Raw genomic sequence first — 8,396 nt, forward strand, 5'->3', positions numbered from 1 at the left:
TCTTTCCCTGCCTCCTCCCCAGCTCCCGGCAGAGGTTTTGGACAGCCCAGTTAGGGCATGGCCTTGAGCAGCCTGCCACCTGGTTTCCATGGCCATTGGTGGCTCTGGTACCCAGCTCAGCCACGATCGATGGGAATATGGCAGTGGTGGCACTAGGCGCAGGCATGTCCCTGGTAGGGTCAGATGGGGAGCGGCTTTGCTCCCCGGGACAGTCCTCTCCAGCAAAAGTGGCAAAAGCACAAGTGGTAACAACAGTGTTCGAGGGAAAGGCACTGGAAAAAGGGAATTCAAGAGACAAACTTCATGTTCTGGGCTAAAAAAGCAAACAAGAAGCATTTGCCAGTGCAAGTTTCCCGTTCCCATTTCCCGCAGGTGCAGCCTGCCACTCCCCAGCTGCCTTCTCCCTCATCTGCAGGCAGAAGCAGGGGAAAGCAAGCAATGCTCTGAATTTAGAGTAATCTAAGAAAAATGCCAACCTGCCACAGCCGCCAAGATTGCTTTTGCATGGCTCTGTATTCCCAGCTATGCCGCTTCGTTGCTTAGAGCCTGCGTTAAGGACCACCGAGGCTTGGCACAGCTCGGTGCACCCACCGGGGTGAGCAGAAACGCTCGTCCAGCAGCAACGGCCAAACGCAGCATCCCTGGGTGCCGAAAGCCACATGAGTTTTGCCTCCTGCATCTGCAGAGGGGCAGGAGCAGACTCCAATTCTGCAGGTGTGGTAATGGCAGCAGAAGGGACTCGGACACAAAAAAATAACTTGGGGGAAAAGCAAGAAAAAAAAAATCTCCCTTTGGTACAACAGACACCAGGAACTCCAACGTCACTTTGTTTAAGCAGAAGGTATTTGAAGGAGCAGTGACAACCCACAGGAGCAAGAACCACAGCGCTGCTCATCCCACATCTCATGCAGATTGCCACCAAGTCGGTGGGAAGGTGACACATTGCAGGGAGAACAACAACAACTTTAAAATAATAATTAATGAATTATTACTGACAATTGGAAAAAAAAAATCCCAGTCGCTTATAGAAATGAAACTTGGCTTCTGGAGTTTCTAGCGATAATAAATATTTAAACACCTTCCTTGTTTTAACATAAAGCAGAAGAGAAATGCAGCAACTGCGGTGGGAGCGGCGATGTGTCAGAACAGCAGCATGGAGCGTCGCATCAAAACACGGCGGTGGCTCACGCCTGAGCAGCAGGGAGCGGGGAGGGGGCTGCGACACACCCCAGCACGGCTCTGCCCGGGCATCGCCATCACCCCCAGGAGGTTTCTTTAAACAACCATCCTGGATATAACCTGCCTCTGTGCGTGGCACGCTGGGGTGGGAAGGTGACGAGCTGGGCTGCCGGCTCTTTTCAGATGAGCCAGAGGCAGAAACCGTGGCGAAAGCCCACGTGGCGCACGTGCTGAGCAAGCATCTCACCCTGCTCCCTGGGGGCATGATTTAGCAACTGTGGGGAGCTGTTTGGCCGGGGCCGCCGCTGCACTGGGAGCCACAGCCACTCGTTTAGCTTGCCCAGCGGCCGTACTTTCTATCATACAAGTGGTGTTTTGTGCTAAGGGGATGCCTACCCAAAAAGCGCTAACCCCCCTCGGCTGCCTCCAGCCTTGCTGGCGGAGAACCAGCCCGGGTCTCCCCATGCAGCGCTGCAGAATTAATGCCCTTCTCGCTCCCTCCTTTATTCCCAGCAAAGCCAGTGGCAACACCTGCAGTTCACATCCCCTAAAGTGCCTATTACGAGGTCCCGTCTTCAGCGGTTTGTAGCTTTATTCAGACCTTTAATTTTGCGGGCTGAAAGCTTCCAGGCAAGGTGTCTGCCTTGAGCTTCGTGTCCACCTTGAGCTCGGTGTGCTTTCAAAGTCCTAGCAAAACCAACTCAGCTGGTTTCAAGAAAATAATTAGGGGAAAAAACTAGCTAGGGCCTGGCTTACTTCAATCTCTTTTGCAGAACCCTCAACTCTGGCAGGGAAAAGTTTAGGAGATGCCAGTGATGGATCAAGCACGTCTTTTCCTCTGCCCCTTAGGAATCCACCTAGATTTGGTCAGCACCAGCATGTTAGGGCAGAAGTAACCTACGTATTCATTGCTACCATTGCAATGTGCATTGGCTTCCTGCCCCTGCCACGCTGCGGATGTGAAAAGTTCAGCATCGACTGCTTCAGGCCAACATCCCCCATCACTTCCCCATGGAAACTGCTGGCACAGGCAGAAGAGGAGCAGCTCCAGAGCACTGTACCTTCCCACCCTCAACACTTGCTGGGGCGCTGCTCCACACCCCAAGCACCCTACCTACCTTGCAGGTGCTCCAGCCTCCGGGAGCTCACGCCTCCGCGCAGCCGGAGCCCTGCCGCCTTCCCGGGACGCGAACCACGCAGCTGGGGACCTGCTGGCAGAAGCCACAGCAGCTGCCGCAGCTGCCTTCCTCTAGGGAAGGGAGGAGTTAAAGGAAGGAAATACAGGGGAAGGGGCAAACAAAACAAAAAAAAAAGAGTGAGCAAGTGAGCTTTTTCCTCTGCCTGGCTTGGGGAAGCTGCAGTTTTCCCTGGCTTCTCTTCTTCTTTCAGCTGCTGCAATTCTAGCTTATGTTATTGGAGTAAGATGTGCTGGGTCACAACAGGGAAAAAAACGATCAGCTAATAATCCTGCTCATGCTTCACCTTTGTGGTGAGATTGCCTCGGGATCATCCCCGTCTTATAACAGTCGCTTTTCCCAGCAGAACTAGGAAATGAAAGGCAGGGGCCAGACTGGTGCTCCCTGAAGATCCCTGGCTAGGACGGCTGCGCTGCTGGCAGGTTCAGTGCGTACAGGCGCTGTGTTCCATCTAGTCCAGCTGCACAGTTCAGTGATACTTGATCCCACTGCTTGCGTCCAAGGCCTGAAAGTTGACAAAGCATTAGCCCTCCTTCTGCTATCAAATTCCTGTATGCTTTTTGGTGAGATTAAGATCACGTGTGTGCCCTGGGCCTCCTGTGGTGGCCTGAACGGTCTGAAAAATACCATTTTTATGCGTAATGTTTGTGACACGCATCAGACTGACATACGGAAAGGACGCTGACATTCTTTACATCAGAGCACTACGTGTAGTTGTGTGCAGGCATCAGGCCAACCTATTTCTAGCCTTGCTGCCTCTCCCTGCAGAAATATTATTCCATCCCAGTGGTCTCCTTGAGGAGATCATTTAAAGGGTTACCAATTACTGCCAGCTTACTCATCTATTGAGATGCCTTGAACAGCTATGACATGAGAATTCATTTTCCTTCTGTTTACTACACTTACTATCAGCACTTCCAAGCTGTTTGAGTTTGAACTAGCCATCTAAGAGAGAAAATACCTCCACCACCCGCAGAGTCATTTCTGACTGGACTTTTGCCGTGCATCGCAGGTTGGGGAGAGTCAGACCCCAGGAGTGTGGGAGGATGCTGGCCCCAGACCTCTGCCTGCTGAGAGGTTGCCTGCCTGCGTGTGCTCCAGCTGTCCCCTGCACCGACACACAGCCTGCAACGAGCATCGCCCGGTCGAGCAAGTGAGCCATAGTGGAGGCAAATGCTCTGCTTAATTGGTCTCAGCTGGAAGCTGCTCTGTGCATGTCAGCATGTTTAAGGAAGCAGGTCTTTGGGAAAGAAGACACCAGAGTAACCAATTAAAGAAACCCCCCGACTTCCCTTTCCCCTCTCTCCCAGCCCTAAATCCTGAAAGTTTGTTTTATTTTAAATGAGGAGCGTTTCTCACTGTCAATGAAATCAACTGAGAATAAGGTTTTGCTATTGGTATTTCCAAGTTTACTACTGATAGCACCTGTGGAGATAGCTACAGAGACCTGGCTAAATCAAATCAAGGTTTGCACCTTTATGTCTCCATTTTTTTTTTCTTAAAAGGAGGAAAGAAGTGACACAAGGAAACTCTTCATCCAGTTCAAATCCAAGTTTATTAGCCTGTAAAAGTCTGTTTCCACACAGTAATCATAAGAAACGAATGAATGTTTATGGAGCATAGCATAAAAATATACCGAGTTGGCCATAGGTTGGAGTTTATGATTGCTCACAAAAATTAATCAGCAGATCACATGGCATTGCATCAAAAAGGCAAATCAGTTCTAGGAATGCAAACAATCAGGATAAAAAGGCAAAACAAGTAAGAGCAGAATATCAGAAAGCAATAATTAGTTCACAGTTCCTAATGTGGGTGACAGATTTCTTTAGATCAGGTTATTTACCCACTAATTCTCCAAAAACAGGTTGAAAGCCAGTTGTTATAATTTTGCATTAAACAGTACATTCTCGGTCAACATATCAGCTGGTCAAATTCACTATCAATCTCTAGGTATGAGGATTAAAATGTAGGCACATAAGAGACTAAGTACACTCAACAGTTCACCTACTTCTCCTAAAGCCTGGCGGCCTCAGACACTCACAGCTAGAAATCAGAAGCTAATGAGAGACACGAGGGTCGAGACGTTCTAGTCACTGTCTGGATGTGTAAACCTTCTCTCCTCCAGCATGCTATCTGCTCATCAGATCTGGAGAGGTTCACCTCTCTCCTGGGCATAGCAAACCTGGTCCAAACTCGCATATATATGGGAGGGGAAGGGGTGTTGGGCATCTAGCACAAACTTGTGTGTGTCTCGCATGTACCAGGGAGGCGGCAGTGGGAACGTCCCCCACTGGGTCCTGTTTGCTTTGGTGTTGATCTTCTGTAGGGTTGTGTCCGCTTGCCAAGCAGAGGTATGAACTTTGCTCACAAGCTACATCTGATGCAGAAAGCATGCGACTTAGGAGATTTGGGCAAGCAACAGGGGTTTCTGACCTGGGCTAACTCTTCTCTCTCTCTCTTTCCAAAGGAAAATGTCTAGTCAAAAAGAGATGTATTTCTTCTAATGTTCTGTTTTGTCCTGAAGAAGTGCAGAGGGTTAGTGTTATTAACTCTGTAAAGAGAGCAGACTTAAAGGAGTAAGGGAAGAAAGGTGTTTTCTTGTCAGATGTAGGATGCTTATACACATCATAAACCAAGCTGGGGAGAACCACACTGAATAATTAATCCGGGCTCTGGCTGACATCATGACACCTGCAGATCTTTCTACAACAATTCTGCTGAATTATTTTCTAGACAAGATCCTTGACTCTGCAAGTCAAAGGGGCCTTATACAGATGAATGAACCCCCAGTTACAGCACCTTCTCTTACGGGGAAGTCATATTAGACTAAGAAGTACCTTCAAAGTTTATTGTGAAATTAACCCATGAAGGTTAATTTCTAAAAACCCTTTTTCAGGGAATGGGCAGTAGCACGACAAACTATTCCTGCTTATTAAATTAGGAATAATCTGACATTACTTTAGTATCATTTGAAAACTTAGAAGAACAGTGGAAATACTTCCTGAACATCATAGCATCTTTAGGCAGTCTAGATCCTTGTCTTGCAAGATTACAATTTGCTACCTGCATTTCCCTCATTCTGCCTATCTTAGGCAAAACTGCCTTTCCGAAGGACTCGGCTACCCAGCCGAGCGTATCCATCCTAAAAACCAAACGGCAAACAGAAACAAAGCTACAGTGGGAGCGGATCCCGACATCTTTGCTGATGCTGAACTTCACCTTTCTTTCCTCAGATAGTTCCAGTGGTCTCAAACTTTATTGTATGTTCTGCGGTTATTACCGAGAAGACAAATTTCTTACCTTTATAGATCTTGGGGCCATCTATCCGTGCTCACCACACGCTGGTGACTGAGTAGATCCTTACAGCGAAGTAAGGTAGAACTTATAACTAAGTCACCTATATAATATCCTCCATTTTCACGAGCTATCTAGTAAAGCCCATGGGAATCTGGGGAGGACTAGAGCCTCCCAGAAGGTACTTTGCCCCGTATCACTAGACCGTTCATAATTTCAGACTTGTTCCTTGGAGAAATATAAGAGCACGCTGAAATGGCTAGTGGCAAAACCAAATTGAGTCCAACACAGCCTAGAAGAATTGAGCTTCCACACAAAACGGTATTTTCCTTCCTCTTAATAGGCTCAGTAATGAGTTTGTCAGTTTTGGCTTTGAAGAATTACCTGCTTGTTGTCTGGGGTTTTTTTAGATTTTTTTTTAATTAAAAAATAAAAGCTATAAAAAGCTAGAGGTAGTTTTAAACTGCAAGGTTCATATCTGGGGCGAGTATTTCTCTGGAGCTGAGGGACATTTTTCATTCAGACTAGTGTAAAACAATACTCGGGGGGGAAAAAGTTGAAAGAGAAAGCATTAAAGGAATAGGAACTCAGAGACCTCTTCCCGCTTCCAAATCGACCATCTCATGAAATGAGTGTATTTCCTCCCTGTGAATTCTATATTTAATCCAAAGAGATCACTGACTATGCCTGAGCAACCTGGCAGCCCTTTTCCTCCTCTTCAAACAGACCTCAAGATTCACTCTTGGCATTGTCTAATGAGCCGTCTACATCTCCCAAGAACATACATCCTTACGGATTTCAATGAGAGCCGACAGGATCAGTGGAAAATCCACTTCCATTCCTTTCATTTTTGTTGCTTTCTTTAAAAAACAAAAGGATACACTGAGGCTCTCCCTGGAAAATCCGTTGGCATTGAAGGAATCTCACAGACCAAAGGACCTACCTCATGTTTCAAACCCTTGCAAAATCCTGTTTCGGCACCTGAGAGCAGACATTCTGTTTATTAAAGGAATATTCGCAGAAAAATGACCATTCCAAATTTCACCAAAATCAGGTGACGAGCTGCTGGCACAGTCACGAACTTCCCCACCTATTTGAAGTTGCTTTGATGTCGGCAAGTAGTATGGGGTAATCAAATGGCAAGAGGAAACTGTTTCCTTTGCTATGTATAGTTCACGAGGCAGGTAAATAGCAGAACTTTGAACTGAGAAGCAGTAAAACAAAGAGGAAGATGTTATTGTCATTCTCTCACAAACCATATTCGTAATCCCAAATACTCCAACAGCAACAGGATGATCTCACCTCAGGACTATTGTTTGTTGCAAGAGTTACAGATGAGATTTCACCTTTGTATGCTTTTCCCTAAGCATACAAAGGTGTATGCTAGGGGGAAGCTAACTGCTAATTTATCACATCACCCTCACTAGTCCACTTCTTTTATGCTACAGAGGTCGGCATTAAAGGGTTGAAGGCTTTTCTGCAATCTGTCTTGCTCCTACTTCACTAACCTTTTCGTAGCCTCAAAACCTCAACGTACATTCCTAGTCTTAAAAAGGTGGTATTTTTTTCTGCTATCTTAAAAAATCCAGAGTACAGTGTTACCTTCAGGTATACAACTTATGGGGTTTCCACGATTGCCAATTGAGAAGGAGTTAGTTTTGTAGCTATTGTACCGTCACTTCATAAGCATTCATTCCCATACGCAAGACTGAGGTCAGCATTTGGACCTTCTTGCTCATCTGGATGATTCTTTTTTAAAAGAGGTTTTCTTTGTTTAAGATCCCACAAACAAAACCTGTTTATGGAAAAAGAGAGATTTTTTGAATACTAAAGTCCTTTATTCAACAACACAGAAATATCACAAAAACAACTTTACTGGGCAAATTGAATGTTTTTATACAGTTTTGTACATGCCCCATAAGTGATTATTTTTTTCATAAATACACTGTTTTCCAAAACTGTTTTTTTTCCATAATTGCACAAGCATACATACACCTTACACAAATATCTATTAGAAAATTTAATAGATAACTGCACAGTTCAGAAATAGGAGAACACTGTGAAAGGAGTACATTTCTGTGGCCCGTGTTTCTGAAAAAACCCTCCTAGTTCCCTGCAATTGTGAAAATGGAGTACTTTCTAACATAGGAGCTGTCTTTTATTCACTAAGAATACAGTAGAGCTCAGCGTGAAACTGCCAAATTTAATAAAAACAAAATCTGAAACATTTAGCTGTTACATGAGAACCCACTGTTTGATATCACTATGCATCTAACCATGATCAAAGACCCACTACTGCTTTTTGCTGAATGCATTCGACCCTGAATGGTATGTTCATTTAACTACTTTCTTTCTTCATTATTTGATTACAGATATAGCCCATTTAAAGACTTTATATTCTTTAACATTAATTGTAGGACTTACATACCAGGGGTTCTGTACAAAAGGGAGTATTTCCCCTCATAGGGAGGGTCTGTTATTAATTGACAGAATGGGTACATGTGCCTCCCTTTCAGCCTTACCATTTTTCGTAAGTTTATCTGCGGTATGCCAAAAATGCTTCCATTAGGCTTAGTGCTCACACCTAGAAGACAGCAAAAGTATGTTCTGCTTTTCTTTTTTTTTTTTTTTTTTGGCATCGTGAGAATGAAAGACATAGAGGAATGCAAATTCTCATACTGGAAAACGGGTTTGGACCTTGTGAAAAGAACAAATTTGGTAATCAGA

This window comes from Pygoscelis adeliae, unplaced genomic scaffold (assembly GCF_000699105.1).
Source record: "Pygoscelis adeliae isolate BGI_AS28 unplaced genomic scaffold, ASM69910v1 Scaffold87, whole genome shotgun sequence".
NCBI classification, from domain to species: Eukaryota; Metazoa; Chordata; class Aves; order Sphenisciformes; family Spheniscidae; genus Pygoscelis; species Pygoscelis adeliae.